A 27388-nucleotide genomic window follows, 5' to 3' on the forward strand; every position below is an offset into this window, starting at 1 on the left:
TGACAGCTGTCCTGGACTGTACAAACAGCAAGAAGAAACTTCTTATCAACTGCTGTACAGAAAAATATGTTCACATTTTCTGTGCCACAGTTCATTACTGCAAATGCCTTCACATATACATACTTGAAAATAAAATTAAGATATAAAGTCAGATAAAAAGTTGTTATTGTACAGTCATTTCTGATGAACAAGTATAGTGTAAGAATCAGCAGATTATATTAATTTTTATAGTCTGCAAAATGGTCAGCTACTAATGAACAAACACAATTACAGTAAGGTATACCTTAAGGTAGGTACAAATATTGGACATACTAAATTAGATACATTATTTAATTACTTTTGTAGAGAAGTAGCAGTACTGACTTTAGGCCTTCGAACAGAATACTTTCCCCAACATGTTTATGTGTCAGAGTTAAACTTTCTATTGTACTTCTTGACCATGGTAGAGATCACTCATACCTCAAAGGGCATAAAGTGTCCATTTAGAGATACAAAAGTGAAGCACAAACGCTATATAATATTATCACTTCTCACAGTTGTAGTTCTGGTCTCCTAATACCTGGTGTTTGATATAAAGAAGTCCAGTTCTTAGAGTTGAATTGTTAGGTATGAATCTAAATTTTCATTAAGAAGAAACCGTTTAAGATGGATGGCTGTGAAGAAGACACTGGAAATGAGTTTGGAGGTAAAGAGGAATAAAAAGAAACACAAGCTTCCTATTTTCTGAATGTTTTGCATTTTTAAGTAATGCAGTGGGTTTTTTTAAAAAAATTGGTAATTCTATATGGAAGAGAGTTGAGCTGATCCATACTCCAGCTCTGAAGCGTGACAAGGTCACTCCTGTATCTTGAAGCCTTCTCACCTGCCTGATCTGGGTACATTTTTACTAGAAAGAAACCCAGGTTGCTGTTACACATTATATGGCACCTGTCACCAACAGAGGTAATAGCAGAGGAAAATTAAGCAATTGTAAACTTATTGTTTGCAGCTCAGAGATGTCTCAAGGGACTATGCAGATCTACTAACACATTATAAAACTTACAGTTTTATTCAGGTAAGCTACTATGTGTCCTCCATTTTCCTAGTAGGAGAAGGTTTCTGTACCAGCTATTTTAAAAGAGATAAAGATGGGCATAGTAGACAATGAGCACTTCCTGAAGAGAATCAAAGCAGTAGACTATGAAGATGGCAATGAAGCAATAAATCAATACATCATCTATTTCTCCCACCTTTTTCCTATTTCTGAGGTTTTCTTCACAATCCCTGTTTCTGGAATAGAAACATTCCTATCAGCACGATCTAAATGTTTTTCATCTGCATTGTTTCTCAATATTTTTAGAAGTTAACAGTTATTGTCTGTATTTTTCTGAACAATAATTTCAATGAAAACTGCATCACAGTAATTTTAGTCTGTAATAGTCTTCTTTGCATCGATATCCCTGTAGACTTTTATAACCCATTTATCCCATGCACTGCTGATTACATGTAATGTGCTAAGCAAAATGTGAGACTTTTTTTCCCTTGTACTTCATTTGTATCTTGAAACAAAGGTATGCAATTCAATTTCTTTTGTGTGCCGATTTATTTCATTTGCTTGGCAGAAAAGCTCACCTTGCCTTTGTCCAATGTGAATAACTTAACAGAGTACATTATTACTCCCTGCAATTTTATAGTAATACTCATTCTTCTATAGGTAGCTGTTTTTTCCTTTATAAAGTTACAGAAATGAAAGATTTACATAGCATATATTTTATAGCCCTGAGAAAGCCCTTTACAAATTAAGTTTGTACAGTAACCTATCCAGCCTCCTCGTTTCTCATAAAGTAATAGTTTACACCATAAGAGTGAACTCTAGGAAAAAAATTTACAAAAAGCAGTCCTAGTGATAGTCTTAATGAAAACTAAGGGTCTGGATAGTCCTAGGACTGGATGATAAGTAACTTTATGGAAACCCTACAATATTAGGGCAACTGGAAAGCGCAAAACACCTTCCAGAAATCCCCAATGACATGACACACACAGGAACAATACCACTGCTGAATCCCATGCAACCACTCCTATGCTCTTGAAGTTTTTGATAGAAACATTACAGAACATAAGAAGCACAAATATGGATACATTTATTATATGCATAAGCTTTTTAATATTCCTTAAAAATCTATTTGATATTAACTGAATTATGGGGGAAATTAAATATCCAAAAAGTAATTATCTAAGATGGATAATTATCCAAGAAAGTTTCAGTGGACTGAATTCACAACCACAGATGTCTTTAATTTCCAAAATCAGTCATACAAGTAGATTCTACTATTCATAGTAAGGCAAATACCATTTTCAAGCAAAAATTTCCACAAGTACTCTATCCTTCACAGAAGCAACTAAAATGAAACACAATAAAGCATACAATTACACTAACAAGTGTATTTTTTGTGATAATATCATGGCATTATTCAACCTGTAAGATGACGCAAAACTTGCTACAGTAACTGTCCTTGCCCTTTTATACAAGGAAGATGCCTCAATTTAGTTCTAATTAATCGCTGTGCTGTGCTGTGCTGTGCTGTGCTGTGCTATTCTATTCTATTCTATTCTATTCTATTCTATTCTATTCTATTCTATTCTATTCTATTCTATTCTATTCTATTCTATTCTATTCTATTCTATTCTATTCTATTCTATTCTAATTCTATTCTATCCTATCCTATTCAAAATATTATTGATTTCTCTGTACAGACGCACTAAGTATTTAACTTGTTTACAAACTTGGTAACATCTGAAGAGGCAAACCAGTTATGGTCAAAGATCATATTCACTTGTCCATTATACATCAGTGATAGAAAAGCTTGCAAGCTGAGTTTAAAGAAAATGTGTAAAGCAGGTCAGCTTCTAGTGCTGATTTTCTGATGATTAAGCTTTTTAGAAAATAATTTTCTCATTTTATTAAACAAAGCCATTTTCTAGAATCAAGAATTTAAAGCAATGATTGCACTGTGGGTGTTTCTTACTTAGGAAGGGAAAAATTTAAGTGGATGGCACAGGTAGCATATGCTTGCTAAGCATTCTTAGCAATAGAAGCCAGATTGACAAAGACACATAATAGTTTACCAATTCATAATCTTCTAATTAGAGTAAAAAACATTTTGTAATTTGTACCTTACAATATCACTGTACTTTTAAATAAAGATTATCAACACATGATTACTGGCATGTTAAGGTATACTAGTATTCTAAAAATAGACTGTTTTGTAACTGTCATAAAAGAACCTAAAGTAAGGATGAATGAAAATGAAGATACGTAATAATTTACTGATTGTTCTAGACAGCTAAGTAAGATTTGCGGTTAGCTTACAGAAATACATAAAAAATTTTATGTGGCTAATACATTGTAGAAAATTATACATAGAAATTGAAAGGAATAAAATTACCTATTCATTTTCTGTAAATTAACAAGTTAGGAATTAAACTGAATCTCTCTCCCCCTTTTTGTTGCTATCACTTCCAATCTACAATAAGTTTTCCATCCAAAAAAGACCCATAAAGGCGGAAGAAAAAATTGCATTCTTTTGGTCAAAAGAGGATGAAGAAAGTGATGGGATATTGAAAATTTGGGTGGGATACCTGAAGTAGGAAATGTGGAAGAAACATGAGATCACAGTGTGCTGATTAAGGATCATGATTACATCTCATTGATAGCAGCAGACATGACAGGACTGCCATAGCTTCTGGAAACTGGAAGAACTCGTATGTACATGGATGTTCATGATGGTAGGATTTTATAGCTCGGAAGAGTCAAGGAATACATGTTAATAAGCCCAGGGGCTCTGAGTTCATCACCTATTGAACTCCATACTTTTTCTCCTGTTAAAACTTCATGCTATCTCGTGAAGTCATCTGTTACAATATTGTCCTTCCCCTGGAAAATCCAGACTTCTATCCTTAGAAGAAGCCACCCTGCCTCTGGCTGTTACCTGTCTCTGTTGAAGCATGCTCACTCACGTATAATGTTTATTGCCTATGGATCTGGAGTGCTCCTGTGTCCTTGAGGGGACTGAGAAGTTTGTCAGAGGTGCAAGAAACACTTTCCTGTGCTCAATCTAAAGACAGGAATAGAATGAACTATAAGAAAACTATTGCAAAGCTATGGATTTACTCAACTTGGCTATTACTCTGAAATATTTCCACACACAAAATCATTCTAGCACTGTACTGTAGGTACACAGGATCCTCTTTACTATTTAACATGTTACATTTATTTTAGCATTTGCTGTGGGCAAAGGTTATGAAATAACCAACGTTTACCTAATCATTTGCTGAACTCCTCAAATCTTCCTGCAGAAAGAGATTATGGGTACAAAAAATTGTAAAAGATAAAAGAAAGTGTTACAATACATGACAATGCACTTAAGTTGCCTGTTTTCATTTAGCAGCTTTGTTAATGATCTGAAGGAAAAGTCAAATAGCAATGTAATTGAATTTCCAGATGATATCAAATTAGGAGCTGCTGCAAACAACAGTAAGGACAAAGAAATAAAAAGAATAAAAGAGAGAAAGCAAGCATGAGGAAATGTCTTGGAAACAACAAAACTAGATTTAACCTATAAAACAGAAAATAATATATTTTGAAAAATTAAGCCTAAATACGTTCAGCAAAATACAAATACTACTAATCAGTCATGTGGGAAGAAGAGAACAAACAGGCATGGACTCTGATTAAATACAAGTAATAGAATTAAATTGAGCATAGGCAAAGACAAGCTTATTATCTACTGATTGTGAGAAAGCTGCCTAGGAAAATTAAGAAATTCTATTTTATTAATGCAGTTACTTAAAAAAACAAAACCAGTTAAATAGGTGTACAGACCAATGTCAGTTTCAAAGAGATGAACTAAATAACTAATACAACTTTTTACTTGTATAAAATAGACATTTGAATTATCAGCTGCCCTGAAATCTATTATTATACTATCAGATACATATTACACACCAAAAAGGTAGTAGTCAAAGTCTGAGTGACCCCAAGAAGCATTCATTTTCTGAATGAGTGCTTTTGTTCATTTTATCTTATATTAAAAAATTACTTTTTGAATCAGTCACATACATGTAACCTCCGTATCTCATAAAAAAGGTTTGAAGTATGTATTTTCCACTTATAACATGAATTCCTAGCACCTTACACTAAAAATAGTGCTACAGATTTATTTTCACTGTACATTTATTTCAGTTTAAAGTAGCATGCATAGAAATTGCTATAGGCAACTTTACGATGGTATTTTGGTATCATATGATAAAATAAATCACTGCTTGCTAGCTGCTAATTAATTGATAACTGGAGAGTAACATTTTTTGAAAATAAATTTTAAAATGTTTAATAATGGGCAAACCAACAAAACTTCAAATGCAATTTGTATCACAAACTGCTCATTTCTGTACAGAAAAGTACTACAGATGTTGCCAGGTGGGTACAGGTAAGTTCCTACAAAGTCAGATGTCAGAATTTTAAATCACTGCTACATTGCCTATATTATTTGCATTAAAGGCTATATCTGCTGCATCTTTAATGCAGTCCCTCCATTCAAAATATTGAGCTGATGTGAACTTTGCTGCTACCAGAAGCATGCTATTTATAAAATCTCAGCATAAATACTAAAAACTCTAGATAATTCCAAAAAAGCTGCTGAGCTACATGGTTATAATTTTGTAAATTTCCACTGTCAACTTGAATGCAATACTGACCATAACATACAGAAAGTTCAGCAAGTGTGTAGTGACAATTAGCACTTCAAAGTGTGCCATCCCATAGACAGTCCTTGTAGCATATCAGAGACCGCCAAGACCTCATCATGAGTTGCCCACAGCATTATTTGCAAGGAGGTGATGAAACAGGAACATGAAAGATGGAGGTTTTAATTTTAATTATTTTGGATCTTAGATAATCTAAGATTAGAGCATAATCGAAGACAGAGCATGTTTGAAAGGTCATTGATATCATAGCACAAGAGAGACATCTTAATGCTCGAAGTGAAAGCTCCCACAGAAGAGCTTCAGATGATGGATGCAGCCCTCCAAGCCCCAGATAGCAGGGAGCATCTTGCAACCTCTCTCTGATGTCAGGAATGATGGCCCTCTGTCCTGCAGGAGGAGTGCTGTCTTGGGAGGTGCTGTGCTGCCAACTGGAGGAGTTACAGCAGGAAGTGAGCAGGCTACACAGCATCAGAGAAAATAAAAGGGAGATAGAAGGGATCTTCTCTGAGATGCAACAGCTTGAAGAGCTCCAGATTCCACCTGCAGTAGAGATGCAGGCAGTATCTACCCTTGGTAGAAAACTGGCTGAAAGGCTGGTCCCACAGAGTGGTGATCAGTGGCACAAAGTCTAGTTGGAGGCCAGTGACTACCAGTGTACCCCAGGGGTCAATACTGGCTTCAATCCTGTTTAACATCTTCATTAATGATCTTGATAATGGGTCAGAGTGCACCCTCAGCAAGTTGGCTATGGCTCCTTTCACCAAGCAAAGCAGTAACTTCCTATCAGTTCTTACTGGTAACAAATGTTCCTTTACGCAGTTCAGCTCTGCTGACTTCTCTTCCAATGTAAAAAGTTTACATACTGCTGAACAGAGGACTTACAGAAGGAGGTAAGAAATATTTTGCCCTACTGTTGTAACCAAGCATATCGGCAATCTTCGCCATGACAAAGTAATTGTAGTAATACAGTATCATCAAAGGTAATCATAATTGTTTATAGCTTTGACTTGGGAACATGACTTTTCCCTGCTCATTAATACGATCTCATACAATCATTCTGTGTATAAACAGCACAGGTCCCGGGCCTTCCACAGTAAGGGAAATCAAAACAAACAAAATGGAAAAAAAGTTATAGAAGATAAAAGGAAGGGCATCACCAATGGTAAAAATGAAGTGTAACTTAAAAGCAGAAAGTCCAAAGTATTGTTGTTATTATGAAGCTATTTAAAGGCAAAACCCAAAAGAAATAACAAATGATTCAGAACAATAAGAGCAGCTCTGAATTGGAAATGACCATATGTTTTCAGTATTTCTCCACAGGCTTTAAAAGCATGTTAGTGACACCGTGGAATCACACATAAAGAAAGAACATTTACTATGGTTTCTTAAAGGTAGGAAGAATAAGATCAACTTCATAGAGGTATGCATATTAAACTAAAAATAAAGATAGGTTAGGTAATTTGGAAGGGATATTAGGTAATCTTGTCATGCATGATTTTTAAACGTTTATCTCCTTTGTATTATCAAGGCAAATATGTCAGCTAGTATTGAAAGGTGTATGTATGTATAAAATCTCTAAACTCCACCTATTGAAATGCAATAGAACTGAATCACAAACTGAGGAAGTTATAGGAATTCTTCTTTTCATTCATCCCAGCATCACCTTTCATGTACAAAAGCAAAAACACTTCCACAACAATTACCTAATGTGTTAAAGGCCTATGACATTTAGGACAACAGCAATTTTAATAGGGACCAGAGATCAAATTTTAGCCTATTAAACCTTACATGGTAGAAGATGGTAGTGCATTCACTTAACATCCTTATTTACTTTTCCCTCTGTAAATATTTGTGCTTTTGATTTGTAATGAATTGATAATCAATAAACTTTAAGAGTTCAGTTGATCTTACAATTCTATATGCCCATATGAAGCACTTTCTCTTTCATTTTCTCATAGATGGTTCTCACTACAGAAACTGGGCATTTGTCAATGTGACCTAGATGACTATTGGAGTACTGAGACCTCCTTTCCATGGTACAACTTGCAATCTTTTAATTATATTTTCTTCGATGTTTTTTAAAATTTATAATCCTGTGGTGGTGGTGGGGTGTCCAGCTGGAAAGCCTGAGACCACTTCCACTATCTGACATTAAAGGAAGCCTTCCCTGACTGCAGCTATCACACTGCAAATCAAAAGATCTGGAGACAGATTTCTTGCATTCCTACTTTTTAATTTTACCTTTCTAGCCTTTTTTTGACTTTATAATCATATCACTGGTGAAAAGATTTGCCTGCTTCTCCTGGACCTCTGTTCCTTTCAAAAATGTTTACCTAGAGCATATGGAATATTTAGGGGAAAGAAGGGTGTGCTGTAAAGTGTGTGGAATAGTCTTTGCAATACACAATTTCCACAGGACTAAAGTTCTATGTTATTTGGATATGCAAGTCAACTGTAAGTCAGATTGTTTAAAACATCATTAAAGCTGGATTTAATGATGAAAAAACCAAACCTCTCGGAAGAAACTGACCAGTCTCCAGCTCACCACAGAGAAGAAAGTATGAAAGAGATGAGGTTGGAATATGAACAGATAATGAAGTTGGCATTGTGAGACAAATCTTCCTATATATAAACAAAAAGAAAAGTACTTTGTGTACAGTTAAAAACAGTCAATGCTTGTTTCTTAATTACTTCCTGTAAATACAAGCCATGATGTGAAATCCTGGTTCTACTAAAGTTAGCTAACCTAATGGAATTAGGATTTCAACCACTGTATTTAAATTGAGTTTCTTCAAACATTTGATGATACTTTTTTCCAACTTTGTTTAGTTTTTCTAAAAGTAAATATAGTGTCGAGAAAAATTCTGCAAAACTGCTCTGCATATGAATTAACACATGGGAGTGACACATAGAAAAGTGGGCCTTGGTGACAGAACAAAGTTAATTCCCTTTTTCCATAAAGAATAAAAATATCAGCTTCCTTTAGAAGCACATAGCGTTGGCCAGCTGCAACCAAAGCAACTATGGCAACTAACATCCTAAGAAGAGAAAAACATTCTCCAAATTTAAATGCTGGTTTTCCCTAACTTGGCTCATGTTTACTATATGCACCTCTCCCATATATAAACAAACATAAACTCCAAATGACAGAATCTTCAGCTTCCGTTTCAAAATATTTTTATTAGGTCAAGCAATAATATTTTACTTCTATTCACAATGCAATTTGTTACCTTATTGGATAATTTAAATCAAGCACTTTTTATGCTTTGGATTTTTATTATTCACAGAATCACAGAATCATCTAGGCTGGAAAGGACCTTGAAGATCATCCAGTCCAAACATTAACCTAACACTGACAGTTCCCAACTACACCATATCCCTCAGCGCTATGTCAACCTGACTCTTAAACACCTCCAGGGATGGGGACTCCACCACCTCCCTGGGCAGCCCATTCCAACGCCTAACAACCCGTTTTGGAAAGAAACATTTACTAATATCCAGTCTAAACCTTCCCTGGTGTAACTTGAGGCCATTCCCTCTTGTCTTAGCACTCATTACTTGGTTAAAGAGACTCATCCCCAGCTCTCTGCAACCTCCTTTCAGGTAGCTGTAGAGGGGGATGAGGTCTCCCCTCAGCCTCCTCTTCTCCAGACTAAACAACCCCAGTTCCCTCAGCCGCTCCTCGTACGACATGTGCTCCAGACCCTTCACCAGCTTCGGTGCCCTTCTCTGGACACGCTCGAGTAATTCAATGTCCTTTTTGTAGTGAGGGGCCCAAAACTGAACACAGTCATCGAGGTGCAGCCTCACCAGTGCCGAGTACAGGGGTAAGATCACTTCCCTGTCCCTGCTGGCCATGCTATTTCTGATACAGGCCAGGATGCCATTGGCCTTCTTGGTCACCTGGGCACAGTGCTGGCTCATGTTCAGCGGCTGTCAATCACGTGTCTTTGTCCATCAGTTTTGTCTGTTCTTTTGCTTTTTTCTGAGTTACTACTTTATTCACCCCTTTCTAATATCAGTGTTCAGACCTGCATGCAGGTGTTCTGTTCAGTGTATCTCTTTGCAGACTGGAGTATTTTTTATTTTCTCTACCTATTTCTAGTATGTGGATAACTATTGCACCTCTTTAAGTACCTCTACAAAACAGATACAACTGATACAGTGTACTAGATATGAAATGAATTTGTCTTGAATATACATATCAGAATATAAAAGAAGCATATGATTCATCAGTGAAATGAAAGTTGTGTATATAGGCCCGAATCTTGGGTGAAATACTTGAACAATATTTCAAGATGTTTTTAAAATATTAAGGCAGTAGCTGCAGTTAGTAACTTAGTCTATGGGAATTTCAACTGTGCCCAACAGGCACCTCTACGTTAGCAAATATTTTGGTGCAAGAGAAGCAGATGAACAGACTGAAGTAGCTGGTGCTAGACTCCTCAGATTTCCATTACATGCCATTACAGCAGTTTACTTGGGATTAGATGTATTCTGGTTTCACATGCCAATCATGGTCCTACAGTGCATGCAGCAAAGCTATCATACAAATTTTGGCTTCCTCAGCTGCAGGCTTCTTTAGGGAGCATCATTTTGTCCTTTCCCCTATTCCATGCTGACGTCAGCAGCACAAGTGGACATTAGAGCCCCTGCCATTATTGCTCACAGAAGTTCTGCTCCTCCTCATAGCATTTTTGAGTTATGTCATTGTGTCTGATGGCTGTCCTACCTTCCAGCTCCAGGTTTAGACAACATCTACTGCAAGGGACTCAAAACATGAGTAGAGGTGAACCGTATAGTTTTAAAGAATAGGTTAAAACTACCATACAAAAATACTATCTCACTGTCAAATCTAAGAGATTACCAAGCACTGTATCAGTTGTGCTAAAATATTCCCCAAAAGGAAGCTGAAGCACTTCAATTTAATAGTTACTTAACAGTGAAAAAAAGCAACAACTCCCCATTTAAGGACAAAATATGTCTTTCTATTTGACATAGAAAAATCTCCCATAACTTTTACAGTCTCTAAGAGTTCTGTCTGCCTGACTCTCTCTGAAGGTTACAATGCTCTCTTGTGGTAGGAAAGATGATTATTTACTTCTAAATTTATGAACTAGGTTCAATTTAATAGTTGAAGTCCAGCTGTGGTATACAAGAATAATGATATATACAGAAGTTAAACAAACCCTTTGAAATTAAAATAAATTAATAAATATATGTAACCACAGTAATATTCTTTCACACTTGAGTTCAGCTAAAATAAGACAATAGCAGCATGGGAGATCCTGTACTCTCAATTTTGCTATCTGTTTATGATACTCAAAATTTCCATTCAAGAACATGATAATCCCTGATCATTTCAAGCTAGAGAGATACTGAACTCATATCTATGACTAGTTTTTTATCTAAGCAGTTACACTAGCTTCCATAAGGATTATTTGCAGTATGAAAAGGGAGTGGGACTTCATGATTCCATCCATGACCCTGCAAGGAGGATAAGAAACTAGTCCAGATAACCATGTGAAAGAGAGGACAGTCTACACAAGCAATAACTGGAAGAAAAGTTGGCTTCCTGGAACAAAGTCTATGATATCAAACAGGAAGGACCATCAATTAATTTGTTAATGAATGGGAATGGAGATGTTTATAACCACCTAACTATTAAGAAGCAATATTCATAGCAGGAAAGTTAAATACTCCTTGTTTAAGCATTTGTAAGCTTATCATACTGACCTCCAAAATTCTGCCCAGGAATTACTCCAAAAGCAGGAAGCCTTTCTAATCAGGTGTTTTTACTTATTCTGCCATCCTATCTCCTATATATAGTTTTTTAAAACTGGGACTTGGCCCTTACTTCACTGCTTTATATTTATTTCCCAGAACCCATGAGACTTGATGAAGTATCTGACATCCAGCTTTGCCAGGAGCTTCTTCTGTTAGGCTTGAGTGACTCAGCTCAAATCTGTGAACAGCAAAATACTGTAACATTGGTTCAACAATTCTTACAGCTCCATGTACCTTGATGATCTCCCTCAATCTTCCAAATCAGTTAACATGGTGATAAAGCTTTCTTCACTGACTACTGCCTTGCATAAGGGATTCTGAAATAGCCTTTGACAAAGAGTAAGTCCCTATTTCAATCAATACTCACAGTGATATAAAAATGTTTCATAAAAGCGTATCCCTGTACTATAATTCTGACAAACGTGATAGAAAGAGGCTGAGAACTACAGAGCAATGACAGAAAGTGAGAGAACATAACATGCACTTATCTTACTTTACTCAATCTCAGCAACTGTGATTCCTTTAAGATGCATTAAATTTGTTCAGAATCTTTTTGTGAGCAGTACCTACTGGAATTGAATTTACCTTTGAACTGAGCTGAACACGCATTACTTCACCTAAGTTTCTCTCAGCTTTATTAGAAAAATGTCTTGATTCTCAAAAAGAGATCAACAATAAGCTGGAAAACAGCATTTCCTTCATTATTTGATACCTAGAACTATATGTCATCTATGATTATGCGGAAGTAATAAATTTCTAAAACTATGTTTTTCAGTTGCAAAAACTTTAAAAGTAATTTCTTTCATGAAGGCACATTAAAATCCATTTTACATTCTTCATCTGTTTTTCACTATGTACACAGCCACACACCTATACTGAATGTAATATTCAATGATAAAACTACAGCAGTGTAAAGCTTGGAGGCCCATCTGAAAAACCTCCTGAGGCACTGGGAAGAACTACATTAGAGTAAGGCATATACCTTACATCACTAGTACTCTGAAAAAAATAGTGGATAAACATTTTGTCAAATCCACAAAACAGGTGTAACTTCGTGTGCATATATAAACATATATGTATGTCTGTATAAAAATTAGAAAAGGGAATTATGTTTATTTTCCTCAAAAAAGCAATTTGGGAATTCACTATTCATTACTATTGACATGCAGCCTAAGAATTTTTTATTAAAATTAGTTTCTTGTCTGAGACAACTGGGGTACATTCCTCTTTGGAATGTCAAGAATCAGTATCAGGAAGCCAATAAAATATTGAACCAATACACTATATCTTAGTGCAACATGTATTTCCTTTCCTAGAAACACTAATTAGAATTTTCTGCTATAAGAAATAAAATAGGAACAATTCTACCTCCTAAAGAAAACAGTGTACATGAAAGCATGCTTTGGCTTTACTAAACAAACATTGCCATACATGCTTACCTGCTGGTCAAAAATCCATGATCAAACGAGAATCCTGTACCTCATTTCTGAGGTGATTGACAATTTAGTTGACTGCATTCTTCCTCTCCTTCCCAATCCATCTTCTGCTTTGTCTTATCCTATCATCTAGTTTGCTGTTTATCATCTACCACCAACACCTCCTTTACCCACTGCAAAAATGAAATCCTGCAGTCCTTCTTTCTTTTTGGTACACATTATCAAAAACATACATCAAAGATTCTGTGGAAACACCACCAGTGCTACAGTTGGCCACAACCATGGTTTTCATTTCCTGGCTGTGAAGTATTTGGTATCTGCTGGTATCTGACAAGGGAGTGTCTCAACTTTCTGAGCAGATTTAATGTGAAACTTGGAACTCCAAAATACAGTAAATGGAGAGGAATTACTGCTGTAGCTTCATGACAATGACAGCAACTTGTTAAATAGCATGTATTGAAGTACAGTAAAACCAGTCATTATCACCTAAGGCCTTACTTCTTTTCCAGTTGACTTCAACGACAATTTTTCTATCACTTCCAGCATGGCAAGTTTTATTTCATGCACTTAGGTAAACACACAACACTGGTTTTGCAATGTCTCCTCCACTTAAGACTTCGTCCTGTGGGATCAGTTCATTTTTCACTACAACTGAACAGTAAAATTCTTCAGAGATGGCAAGCAAACCACTATTTTATTTTAAATAACGAGAGGTAACAGGAAATTAATTTACTTCTAACTCATTGAATTCAACTGGCTAAAGAAGTTGCAGCTTTACATTTACTATTGAATTTCAGTGGGAGGTTAGGAACCTTGGTTGAATAATGGTTTCCCTTGATATCTCTTTTGACACTTTCACATTCACACCTTACCATTTCCTCCTACTTACTATTACTAAAGCTACGACATTCTCCAAACTTCACTTTTAAATCCATTCAAAAACCACTGTTTAAGGAATAGATAATTACTTCAAGAAAGTGGGTAATGGAGCTACTCCTGATAGACTACGTAAATGTTTACATTGTTCAACATTTTTCCTCTCTGGAAAACATTAGGGACTTTCAAAGTTACTTTGAAATTATGTCTTTTCCTACTGAAAGAAAGTAAGTCTACACAAACTAGCAAAATCTGGAGAAACATGTCTGATGGCATACGGGAACTTCTTGTTCTACCTCTTAAAAGTTCAGTAGTAAGTCACAGAAATTAAAATTCTTGTTTAGAGTAATGAAAGCTAAGAGAACATGGAACTGTTAAAAATTAATCCCCTCAAACTAAAATGAAGATATGAGGTAGAAATGTCTAGATGTTGTAGATGACAGCAACCCAGTCAGTGTTGCACACATATAAAAAGTATAATATTCTCTTTTCTGTACTTGCTTCTGCATAAAGTATATAGGTGTATCCTTTGACAATAGTTTCAGAGTACATGCTTTTATTGCCCTTGTATAACACAAGAGAGAAATTCACAGATTGTGAACTTAAGGCTTGCTATTTCTCTAAACAGTAGATGTCACTAAACTGTTTACATTTACCATAGAAAGTAATTACATTTCATCCAATATACTCCCATCACTACAGGACTATGAGAGTAGAGAGAGTATTATTTATTTATGTAGGAAAGCTATATGACCTTATGATCATTTGTGAAAAAAGCAGTTTCCACAAATACTAGCTGTATGTTATTTTTACCATAGTTTCAATATCCTGTACTGTCATTTTTAACTCTTCACTTCTTAACTAGAGACAGCCTGTCACTCTCATGCAGTGAGGAGATTTATTATTCTAAATAATATGATTCTAAATATATATTCTAATTTCTAAAAATCAAATAATAATTTGATTATTTTGTCTGAATAATACTTGTGAATTCCTAATATTTATCATCAGGAAAGTGGCATTGCAGTTAAATAAAAACAACCTTAACACAATACCATAACACTCAAAATGCTATAGCTTGTTAAATAAAATGAGGGAGTCTTAAGAAAATTTGCTTACATTTCTTTCAATCCCATTTGCTTTATTTCTAGCAATTTCTTATTTTTTAAGAGGGAATTTTCTGTATCAGGGATATCTCATGAGAAAAAGATACACTGACTCAACTCCACAAAGGCAAAAAATTAAATATTTTTCATAATATGCATCTTCTGTAACAAGAAAAAAATCTAAACCTCCTCTGAAATGTTTTATGAATTGTTTATAACCTAACAATTTCTTCTGATTTCTTACAATAAATATTATCCTTTCTATAATTAGCTTTTGACATTTAACTTTTCTACCCACTGTCTATAAAACACTGAGTTTTGTAATGCAAGAACTTTGTTTTTACACGTAACAATAACAGCTGTCTCACAAGAATAAGATAGATACACTTCTAAAACAACAGATCACGTAACTATATGCATCATATAAAATACTACAGTAACTCACAGTATTCTGAACACATACTTTGTATTGTCCTTTTGGGCCCTCTGATGACCATTAGGACCAAAGCATGAGTTCAACATGACAGAAAGACAGATCATTATCTAAGGTTTCTGGGAACAGATTAATTGTTACTCACTCAAACATGTAAGAGCAGAAACACCAGCTAGCTAGCAAAACAGTTGTGCTTTACGTATGCTATAACAAGAACAAATAATATTTCCTTCCTAACAAATTTTCCTTTTCCAATTTTTTTCTCATTCACATCTTAGCCAATTAGGCAGTAAAACCTGGAAGGTAGGGACAATGGAAATGAGAAGCCCTTGGACCATCAGAAAGTAAAGGAACTTTAAAAAGTGGGTTCAGGCTCATTTTCTTACAAAATATTCTCCTAAAAATGGCACATTTCCTGCCTTTTGTATTTGTATACAAAGGACGCTCCTTAGCAAGAATTTCTCATTTCATGATGCCAAATCATCTTACCATTCTGTGTACCCAGGAACCCAGCTCCACATTCAGCCTCATTTCTTCCCACAAATGACTGGGCAAATGCCTTGAAAGTTATCATCATCTCCCATCTGTAAACTACTCCTCCCCCCAAATTATCTGATCATAGATCTTATATCTCAGTGATTTTTAGACATAAATCAGGGATTGAGGTCCTTCAATGAAGAAAGCTGACCATTTAATTAGAACAAGAATGTGGATTATATGGACGTAATTATTTAAAATTAGTTAATACTGCAAAATATTTAATTTACAAATGAACTTGGATACTATCCTAATACTTACTTTATTAATTCAATACATTAGGTAAATTTTGGTCTGGCAGTATGCCCATGAATGCACTGAATGGAAAACCCAAGCTATGACCTGCTGCCCCACCCCAATAACAAAACCTGAGTTCGTACCATGAACTTTCAAAATAGTAAGAATGGGTTTTGGTAGGGTAAAAAATAGATGTTTTCAGATACAGATACCACCTCTGGAAGGTCATTCATTTCAACACAGACCAGTTCAGAAAGAGGCAAAAGGATGTTCCCAGTTAAGCAGTATATAACTTCCATCCAATATAAACCCAGTGAGTGTCATTTCCACTTTCCACATGGCAAACAATGTGTTATGCTTTCTTTAATGAAAAGACAGAGCAGAGAGGCCAAGAAACTCTAGTGGCTATGGAAGCCCTGAAATCTAAGGAAATCTTAGGCAGGACAGGACAAGACATCAGTTGGGATGGGCTGGCAGGGGCAGTCTGAACGGAAACTTTGCTCTGCTCTCATCTCCATTCAAAGGACTTCATTCACCAGGGCTGCTATATGAGTTTCTTTCAGAAGCACAAAATCTGTATTAAATTAAGGTATCAGGTTACATATAAGTTATACATAAATACATGAAACACTCATAGTTCCTTAAGAATACAATACAGAGAGTCAATTGATGAGAATGAAGAAGCTACCTTCTAAGGGTAAATCTAACCTCTAACTGCTAATTATGATGAGATGTACCAAAACAGAAAGCAAAAATGGAACCTCCTGATTTCCGCCCTGCATAGCCTCACAGCATCTTTGTAATCACAGTGAGTGGCTAGCCCCTTCTTCCGAAGGCCATAAACTCTCCTTTTCTCCCTGAGTTGCAGCCAAAGCTCCCTGTTCAGCCAGGGTGGTCTTCTCTGCCTCCAGCTTCTCTTACAGCAATTAGATATAAGATGAATTAGATATAAGAATTAGATATTAGATATAGAATTACATATAAGTTATTAGATATTAGATTAGATATAACATGAAATCGAAAGCAAATTTCAGTTAAATAAAATGAAATGTTGTAACTGTTTTACCATAAGAAAATTCAATCATTGAAAGAAAAAAGTAATTTCTCCTTATTTATTTCATATGAAGAAACTTTAATTTGCCATTTCAAACTGAGAAAGAACAGAACCTAACATCCTATACTAAACTGGCCTCTCTGAACTATTAAGTATTAATATTAGCCTCAGAACAGCCACTGTTAAACAACTTTGTTTTGCAGCTGTATTAATAGATGCCTTATAATTTAATATTTAAAAAGAATAGCAAATGGTAGAGATAATTGATGCCTGAAATTCTCAATGGCAAACAAAATCTGTCCTAATAGCAGCTGAATAAAGTAATGTGTTATGCTTAAAATAAAGACACCAGAGTTTCCAGTTCCACCATTAATGTGCCAATCATGAAGTTAATATAATCATATGTGTAGCCTACTGCTTATTTATGTTACAAAATAACACCAAAAAGCCACAATTCAAATATATATTTCCTACATACTGTGACTGACTCCTCTGATAACAAGACTGCAGTGAGCATAATTCAGGAATATATGAAAGATAGCATGGTCTTATTGAGATAACATGATATGTTGAGATTTACAGTAAAAAAAATGTATTCAGACATGTCTTACAGTGTACTCTGACCATCCAAATCCATGCACCTTTTACTCTAATTGCAAGCCTTCTGCAGCTGTGGCAACGCTAAACCTGCGGTAGCTAATTTGCTTTTAATAGAGGTTGGGGTGAATGTCAAATAAAGTACATAAGGTGAAGCAGTATCAACCTCTACAACAAATACATAGAGTCTGCAAGGAAAAATTGTATTCCTCTCCCTTTTAAAATCTGTTGTTATTCAGCCATGCCAGAATTCAATAGCTTAGATAATAGATTAGAAGGATGCTCACATTTTATTCAGAAGCAGCTCTTCATCATAGTTCACATGCACTTATATTACAGCATACTTAGAATTCAATAATCTCTCTAATTTATTACAATGAGTTTAAAGTATACAATATTCATAATATTTAACTTAATAGGTTTGGATACTTAAGTTTCCCCTGTTTTTTTCCATATTACTTTCAGCTCAGAATCACACAAGCTCATTAAATAAAAAAATAATCATGTTGCTCAAATAAGATTTCAGACAACCAGAAGTACCAATTCAGAACTGATTCAACTTTAAGTGTAAATGCATTTCTCTGGGATCAAACCATATTTACCAATGTGACAGTGGGGACAACTGTAAATTGCAGAAAAAAACTCCTTGAAAACCCTTGAAAATTATTTTTAAAAGCTGAACCCTGGTATATAATACTCTAATCTATTCCTATATGGCAGGCAGAGTGAAACATGGCAGTGTTCACCTGTCCCTCCTCCTAGATGACAGCAGTTGAAGACCACTGTATTAGTTACTTTAAGGCTGGAAATACCATATTTTGAAGAAACGCAGTAGCGTGAAAACTATGGAAAATAATTGCCTGGGGCATTTGAAAGCATGGACATATTTGTATTGATAAATATTATGGTCTGGAATGCAGTTTTAATAGATGCTGCTGAAAAAAGGATCTTGTGCAGACTACCTACCTCAAGAGCATGGCACCCTTGGAGCGCAGAGACAGGCTGAAGATTCCAAGTGCCTTGGTGAAGTGCTAAGGCTTGAACAATAGGCCCAAGCCAGAGTTGACCTATAGATGAATCCTGTATATTTTATAACTGATAGCCATTATGCTAATACGTATTATACTAAGTTATAACAAACCACCTATTCTGATGTAAAAAGTGGAAGTATTGAAGCCTGAAGAACAGGCCCTGAGCCAAAGCTGTTAACTCAGTATGTAATCATTAGTGAAATATGTATGGAAGATGTAGCTATCTTGAATGTATATTTATCTTTCTTTGTGTGTGGATAAAATAACAGGGTCATGGAGACCATTGTCTGGCACTGTGGCCTGATGTGAGACCTTGTGCATAATCCAATTAGATAAGCAGAGAGACTCCCTTAGCTTCTCCCTTGAGCCCTGGCCAGGCTCTGGGGGAATCTAATGTGAGATTGAAACCAGATATTTCCGCTCAAAACAAAGGTGCCAACTATTCTGGCTTGCTGATTTTTGTTATATAAGGCTGGACCTGCTCACAGCGACTTTGGAAGCCTCACCTACGGGTGGACGCACCGCGTAGGATTTCCCACTTGCCGGGACAGGCTCTCCAAATCCTCGCTGTAACCGGGGCTGCCCAGCGACTGCGGATCTGGATGATGGTAACGTATGCAAGTGGTGATGGATCTTTCTTAATCACTGTTCTCTCTCTCAGGTAGTAATGATTTGATGCATTACCCTGTATTTTCCTATTTGTTTCAGTGCCCTATTCTGTCTTTTTTTACTGTATGTTTTCTGTATTATTCTGTTATATTATTTAGTTATTTCTAGTAAAATACACCTGCTCTTTTCACTCTGGTGTCTGAATTTAACTGGTATCCTTAACCAGCAAATCACTTGGTACAGCACTAGCAGAGCATCAGTAAACACCGCAGCCTTAACCCAAGTGCAGCATTCCCTTCTTACATTAGAAGCGGAGTGCCAAGCAGGGCTGCAAGGGGAGCAGCATCACTGTTTTGGCAACAGTCAACACTTCTTTAATTTGTTTAGCAACAACGACAACTCCCAAGACCTGCTCTTTGAACTTATGTTTTTTGGAAAGAGTTAGCAGACAGATCCTCATTTAGCCACAAAAGAGCTGGGAGAAGAAGGGCTTCAGCAATCTTCCTGTATACTTGCAATCTGTATCACCCGTCCAAATAAAAGCTAAGCACATTTGTAATGGTTCTTCCATTAGTGCCTCTTACAACCAACAGACCAAATGAAAAATCAATAACCTGTGTAAAATCCACAATGTTGTAACTGGAGAGTGTCTCTATAATCTAATAAAATCAATGGAAATACTGGTTTTAGTGGAAAAAAGCTTACTAGTGAAGAGGCAACACGGAAGGCTGCATAAAGCACATGCATATTAAGAAATAAAAGCTCAATACACAGTACTGTAATGTGCCAATTAAATTCAAAGTTTGGCTAAAAATTATTTTACAGATATGAGAATAAATTTTGGTGGCTTTTCTTTTTTTAACACTAACAACATACCTACGTAAAGTGGCTTACAGAAAGTAACAGTTCTTCAAAGTTCCCACTTGTGGTTTTGCTGAGAAATTCTTTTATCAAACAATATTTAACTTTGTATTTAACAAGGCCAGTGAGTGATTAAAGTGTACAGAGAAGATACCTTAACCTTGAGAATAGATACATCCTGGCAGAATTGCTCCAACAAGGCTGGTAAGAAAGAACAGCTCGGCTGGATTACAAAGTTGGGAAACATCCAAGGAGAATAAATTGTCCTCAGAAGACTCATGACCATAAAAGGGAAAAAGAAGTAGAGGGCTAACTCCCCAAATGACCACCGATGACCACTCTAGACCCCCACACATGCGTAGTGTAGTTTTGCAACGCTAACATTATGTAAATGTAACAGATAGGTGGAAAGGTGGAGACTTCTTGAAAAATCTATGAATATTCATGTCTTTAAGGTACATAAAGGATGAACTTTTGTTTTAGTGTGTGCATGTTAGGAGGAATGATCCCCCATGCACCCAGTACCGAATAAAGAAATGCCTGCTTCTTAATGCTACATTGGTGTTAAGAGGTTTATTCCCGATTTCGGTGACAATTTTAACTTTAAATAGAATGGAAATATTTCTAATTTTCATATTGTAAAAAACATGCTTTGAAACATCATTTTATATAAAGCAGAGACATCATCTTATAAATAAGGCTTGAAATTACAACTATTCATTACATTTATGTGTTGTTTCAACTACTACTGACAATAATTCTCTGAAAGACTTATTTGTTGAAGCATGATCAACCTCTATTATTAACACAATAGTACAGAATTTTTTTATTCAGTAATAAATGATTAAATATTTTCTATGAATGAAAGCTATAGAAATGGAATCTTGCATCATCACTTAATTTTATACATGCAGTTCTGAATGGATCATGAAAAGCTAATTAATAATGGCAAATTAATGCTTGCACAATAAACCTTGAAGAGGCCATCTAGTTATAGAAAGGCATACTTATTCAATCGAAATGTTGTCTTTCTTCATAAGTCATCACCAGCTCAGAAAATCACAGAAAATACAATAGAGGTCTTATGTATTGCAGTTGACCAGGAGGAAATGCAGTATTCAGAAAAACACGTTGTGCTCAAGGAGAGTAAGCTACTTCAGAACAGAACCAAAGCAGCCATTCCACTGAGCACTGAATTGTTTGGAGCCAGCCAAAAGCAGGCACAGACAAGTGTTTAGCTCCTGTCTTCCACTGCATTTAGGTAGAGAAATCAAGCAGGCAGGTTCTTCCCTCTCCTTAGGAAAGAGACCTGCTCAGTTTTGGAGCTAACCTATCACTCTCCTTCTCCCAGAAGACTTGAATCACTACTGACACACTAAGTTGAACAGCACCTCTGCTAAATTGAATAGGATTACTTTTCATCCTTTTTGTGGTAGCTGAACTATTGCCCCAGGAAGAAATGGAAGATTCACAGGAAAGGAAAGACTAACTTAAGTATTTAGTATAGTTCTTAAGAACTGTATTCATGATTATGAAAGAGTTCTGGCACCTCTTTCCAAAATTCTTTACATTAGTAGTTACCAGACTAAAGAGGAAAAAAGTTCTGGGAGCAGAGTAGATTAGGTAAACTAGATTAGTAACAGTGAAGCAAGTGTTTTCCTAGTAATTCATATGTAATTAATATAAATGGTACATATCTAATGAAAACTATAGCAATCTTGAATTAACATCCACAGATCCAGGATTTCATAGCATGAAGCTAAACCAGTCACTTTTCATTTAATGTGGGGTTTGTGGTGGCTAGAAAACTAAGGCAAAAAGAAGCAGTAGTAGTATGACTAAAAATGGAAGAACTAGATCATAGAACATGATCATCTTACCAAACAACACATCTTCTTTCATTCAGAATATGGGAGACTTCTAGAACATTTACTGAAAGGAAAACTTGACTAAGGAATATACCTTGAATGCAGTTAGTCCGTATCTTCTCACACACACAGTGCATATATTGAAAATAAGTCATTTGAATCGAGTACCAACTTTATGCTACATTTGGCAGATGCACAGTTGAAGACTACTGCTGGTAACTTTAGCAAAAAACTGACATTGGGAAGGTCTATTGACTGATCACTTCTAAGATTCTAACTTTTATCATAGCTCTCTCCTAATAATGCATCTTCAAATTTGTTTAATCACAGAATGGTTAGGGTTGGAAGAGACCTTTAAAGATCATCTACTCCAACCTGCCTGTAACAAGCAGGGACATCTCCAAATAGATCAGTTTGCTCAAAGCCCCAACTAACCTGACCTTCAACACTTCCAATGATGGGGCATTCACAACTTCTTTGAGCAAACTGTTCCAGGGACTTATCACCCTCATTGTAAAAGATTTTTTACCTGTATCCAATCTAAACCTACCCTAATTCAGCTTAAAATAATTTTCCCTTGTCCTGTCACTACAGCCCTGGCAAAAAGTCTCTCTCCATCTTTCTTGTAAGTACCCATTAAATACTGAAAAGCTACAAGGTCTCCTCAGAGCCTTCTCTTCTCCAGGCTGAACAACCTCAACTCTTTCAGCCTTTCTTCATAGCAGAGGTGTCTAGCTCTCTGATCATCTTTGTGGCCCTCCTCTGGACCCACTCCAATGGGTCCATGTTCATCTTATGTTGGGGACCCCAGAGCTGGACACAGTACTCCAGGTGAGGTCTCATAAGAGCAGAGTAGAGGGGGAGAATCACCTCCCTCGACCTCCTGGCCACATTTCTCTTGATGCAGCCCAGGATACAGTTGGCGTTCTGGGCTGTGAGTGCATATTGCCAGCTCATGTCCAATTTTTCATACACCAGGATCCCCAAGTCCTTCTCCAAAGGGTTGCTCTCAATCTATCCATCCCCTTGTCTGTATTGATTGATACTGGGTGTTGCTCTGACACAGGTGCAGGACCTTGCACTTGGCTTTGTTGAACCTCACGAGGTTCACATTAAATTATTTAAAAAATTAAACTGGTTCTTAATGTATATGTAAAAGCTTTTAAACAAGGTAAAAATCAATCTACTTCTCAATAAAGCAATGAAACTGCATGCAGAACACTATCAAGAAGCACGGTAGCTAACTGAAAAAAAATATTTCTGCTAGTTTCAATTAGAATTATATATGTATTACTTGTAGATAAAGCTACAACAGAATTTTCCATACAGAAATATTTGCAAGACCTAACTGCATCCTTGATTTTGAAAGTTTGTATGGCTATCAAATGGTAAAAACAGAGGAAATTCTACAGATAATTGCTTCTCTCAATATTAAAACATTTTTTCATTTGAGTTCTACCATAATTTGCATTATTTTCATTACAAAATGACGGTGGTTAAGAGAGGGTAAAATAAAACAAACAATAGGTACGTGCAAATTCTCTGAATTGGGTAGTTGCAGCTTCTCTCCTATACTCCCACAGGATTGGTTTGGAAACCAAACATAAATTATGGACAAATGCATTCATCACATGCAAATCAAACACTGGAAAAGATGACCACTCATAAATGCCTATTGAACCAGCTGAAATTATCACGTATCCATCCTTATCTTGTGTTTCCCATTAACAGAAAAAATTGAACTATCTCAGCAGTAGCATATGGTAAAAATGAAAAGAAAGAAACAATTCTTCAAACTCATGTTAATTAAGTGGAGATGAAATGACTACATTCTTCTTTATATGTTCAACCACTCTTTTTATTTCTTTTAATAACATATTTTCATGCAGCTTTTTCTTTAAACCTACTCATTTTTGCTCTTTAAACACAACAAAGAGAGAGCAAAGAACAAGTGATATCTGGATGCTAGAAGAGATGAAAATGCAGATCAAATAGTCACTCACATGCATCAAGCATTCTAAGTCTGACAAATTTTAATTTTATATTTGCACCTAGTGAAACTCCACAACACACACAAAAATAGAAAACAAAGAGCGGATTATCTGTTGCACTGGCTCCACTACTGAAAGGCTAAATCAAAGTACGACTCAAATAGCAATTTCAGAAAGCCAGAATTAGGTAGAATTTTAAAATATAAAGGCTAAGTATAGTTAGTGCAGTTACAACTGAAAAATGGCATTAAAAATAATTTTAATAAACTGCTGAGTAAATTTTAGTTTCACATTAACAGCAAGTCAAACACACATGGTATTAAACTATGGTCACCTAAACTACTAAAAAAACGTGAGGATTCTGAACAAATCTTTAAAACAAGAAATAGAATACTGCAGAAGAACAATAGCATGAAGCAAAAGAATTTTGGTTTGGTGCAATCTACATAATAGAAACTACTTCTAATTATATAATTACCGATCATTCTTAAGTAATACTAATCAAAGCCCACGAACTTTTAAAAAAAATAAAAATAATTTTGCTGCTTAGTCCACTTTCTCTCTAGTGAATTTTCTTACCTCTTTTCTATCTAAGAATGACTTCTCAGTTCACAAAATTTCTGACAAGAAAGAATAAGTTTATTGTTCTTTCAAAAAATTACTGTTGTTTTTAGATAGTGCGCAATCTTCTTCCTACTATGAATTAAAGTGTTCCATTCCAATCTACATGCTCTCAACATTAGATTTATGCATGACTAACCTACCTCACCTGATCTAAAAAGGAGAAAACAAGGGCTCCCAAATTCCTTGTACAGAGCATGCAGTCACACAGCTGCACCTTCACTGCTCGGGTAAGGAGGGGCTGAAACTCCAGTGGGGTTCTGAGTCCTGAACACCTAAGAGCTTGCTTACAAAGCACTAGACAGTTTGACTTTTCCCTGCTAGCCTGTCATTCTCTTGTTCAGTGTATTTCCAGCACAGCACCAAGAGCGTTTCACCCACTAGTGTGCAACAGGGTCAAAGTACCCAGCAAGCAACATGCTCTGTGCTTCTGGGGCAGTCAGGGTTTCTAGACAAAATCTATCTCAGCCCATCTCCCAGGGTGCCTGGAAATCCTGGATAAATGCTCAAAATTCTCAAACCGGAAACAGAAAAACTTTATGTATGCTAATTGTACTAACATGCAGTTTAGCCTTTGGTAAAATGCATTTCAAAACTTCATGAGCTACTTTCCTCAAGTAAGCATTTGTCAATTAACCTGCATTAGCAACTCAAAAAAATCCCACCCAGAAGTGCCTCCATCATTACTGCTAAAATCACTAAACTTGGTTCTTGTCCTTCAGAAATTTTCATTACATTTACCTATCAAATTTAGAAGAATTAATTCATAAATATAGTAGGCACGTATAATGGCCAATCACATAAACCCCCAAATATTCTTGAATATCCCAGAATATAAGATTGGTAAAATAATACTGGAAATGTATATTTTGATTTATTAACCTGTGTGTTTCATAAAAGTAAGCAGTTTTCCTGAAGATACTGTTTGCTTTCTTGGTTGCACTTTAAAACTGTTACTAAAAATTTTGTTTCTGCCTTTAAGGAAAGTGGTAGCTCTGACAACCTCCTGTGACAATCTGTGATAATAATAAACTTTGTGAAGATTTTGAAAGTTAAAAAGTAAACAGGGGGAAAGGGCTTTTTCCCTACTTGTACCAGAGTACAGGTATGGTACCCCAGGCTGTGTGCATTGGCAAGTCTATGGCACTAATAAAACAGGTTAGACTAAAGCTTTTTCCTCACTTGAGATCTAGGACACATTTGTATTCAGATTTTTAACTGAAAACAATGAAACAATGAAATCTTCATACGGTAAGACATTGCTACATATATCTTGTCTCTGAAATATTGTATCTGAGTAACTATTAGCTTTGTAAACACACCATAACAAAAGCTCTTCCTAGTCACTGCTGTCAGCATCTTTCATAGATACACTGAAGTTACATTGTCATCTATAGTAGTTACAACAGTACTAATCCTTATAGATAAGCAAAGAGACACTTTTTTCAGAGTTTAAAAAAAAGGGGTGAGGTGGGGATAGCAGTTATCCACAAATAATTGTTTCTAAAATTATTTATGTTTTGCAGGCATCACACTATCATTTAATGAATAAATACCATACTCTTCTTCAGTAATTGCAATTACCAACTAAGACATTACACAATGCAGTTCTAATAAATTTTAGTTATTCAAGCTATTACTTTTCTCCTTGGTTTTATTTTCTAAAAACACAGGAGTTCTAAACAGGCACTTCTGATTTAACATTGATCTGACAGTTACAGAAATTAAGCACTAGAGCATTTATATATCATGATCTTGCAGAAGTGTTTCAATTATGTTTCAGAGTAATTTTCCAAGTTTCCAACAACATAAGATTACTATTCTATTTAAGCTTCCTTAAATCAAGTTGAACACAAAAAAAGAGCAAAAAATATATAAATGACACAATAACACTGTAAGATTTTATGAATAGGTTTTGAGCTTACTCTCGTTGGAAGAATGTTTTTAAAGATAAATCTACTTCTTGACCTGCATGATTGCAACTGAAAATTCACTGTTGATAAAAATGTAAAAGAAATGCCACTCAGACTTCCAGTCACAGCATTCATCGGAGTCGTGCTAAATATGAAACGGGCTCATTATGTAAGTGAAGTGGCACACAGTTCACCTACAAATGTTCTACAATGCAAAGCCAAAGTCATCAATATTACAAATGAAAACTAGTCCTTCACAATTTTTCTGTGAAGTGGATTATCATCATGTTTATGTCTCATATTTCAGCCGTATCATTGTGGCAGGGTATACACTGTGATATTCTGAGAGAAAAATAGGTGGAAAATAAGTACATTCCCTTTGATAGAAACTGAGTATAAGCAGTGCCATGGCAGAGTTAAACTAGAGAAGAAACAACAAAAAGGAAAGGGAGGCACAGAAATAAGGTACCCCAAAAGCATAACGCCTGATAATCTATATTTTAGAGAAAGCAGTCCAGGCAATTAATATTTTAATATATAGAACTCTACATTTTCTCCTGTTATTATCCGAGAAACCAGTGGATTTTTCTGAAACACACTTAAAGTTACACACTTAAGGTACTGAAACATAACTTCTTCATTGGCCAGGCAAGTATCTGTAAATTTCAGACAGAATATAAGCCTAAGAT

The 27388-nt window shown here is 35.7% G+C and overlaps 1 protein-coding gene across 4 annotated transcripts in view; it reads right to left on the bottom strand.

Moving 5' to 3' along the window:
• The window catches only part of FER (FER tyrosine kinase), a 213131-nt gene that overhangs the window by 26992 nt on the left and 158751 nt on the right, over window positions 1-27388 (bottom strand). The gene's annotated exons all lie outside the window — the stretch shown is intronic.

The sequence above is a fragment of the Strix uralensis genome, chromosome Z, assembly GCF_047716275.1.
Source record: "Strix uralensis isolate ZFMK-TIS-50842 chromosome Z, bStrUra1, whole genome shotgun sequence".
NCBI classification, from domain to species: Eukaryota; Metazoa; Chordata; class Aves; order Strigiformes; family Strigidae; genus Strix; species Strix uralensis.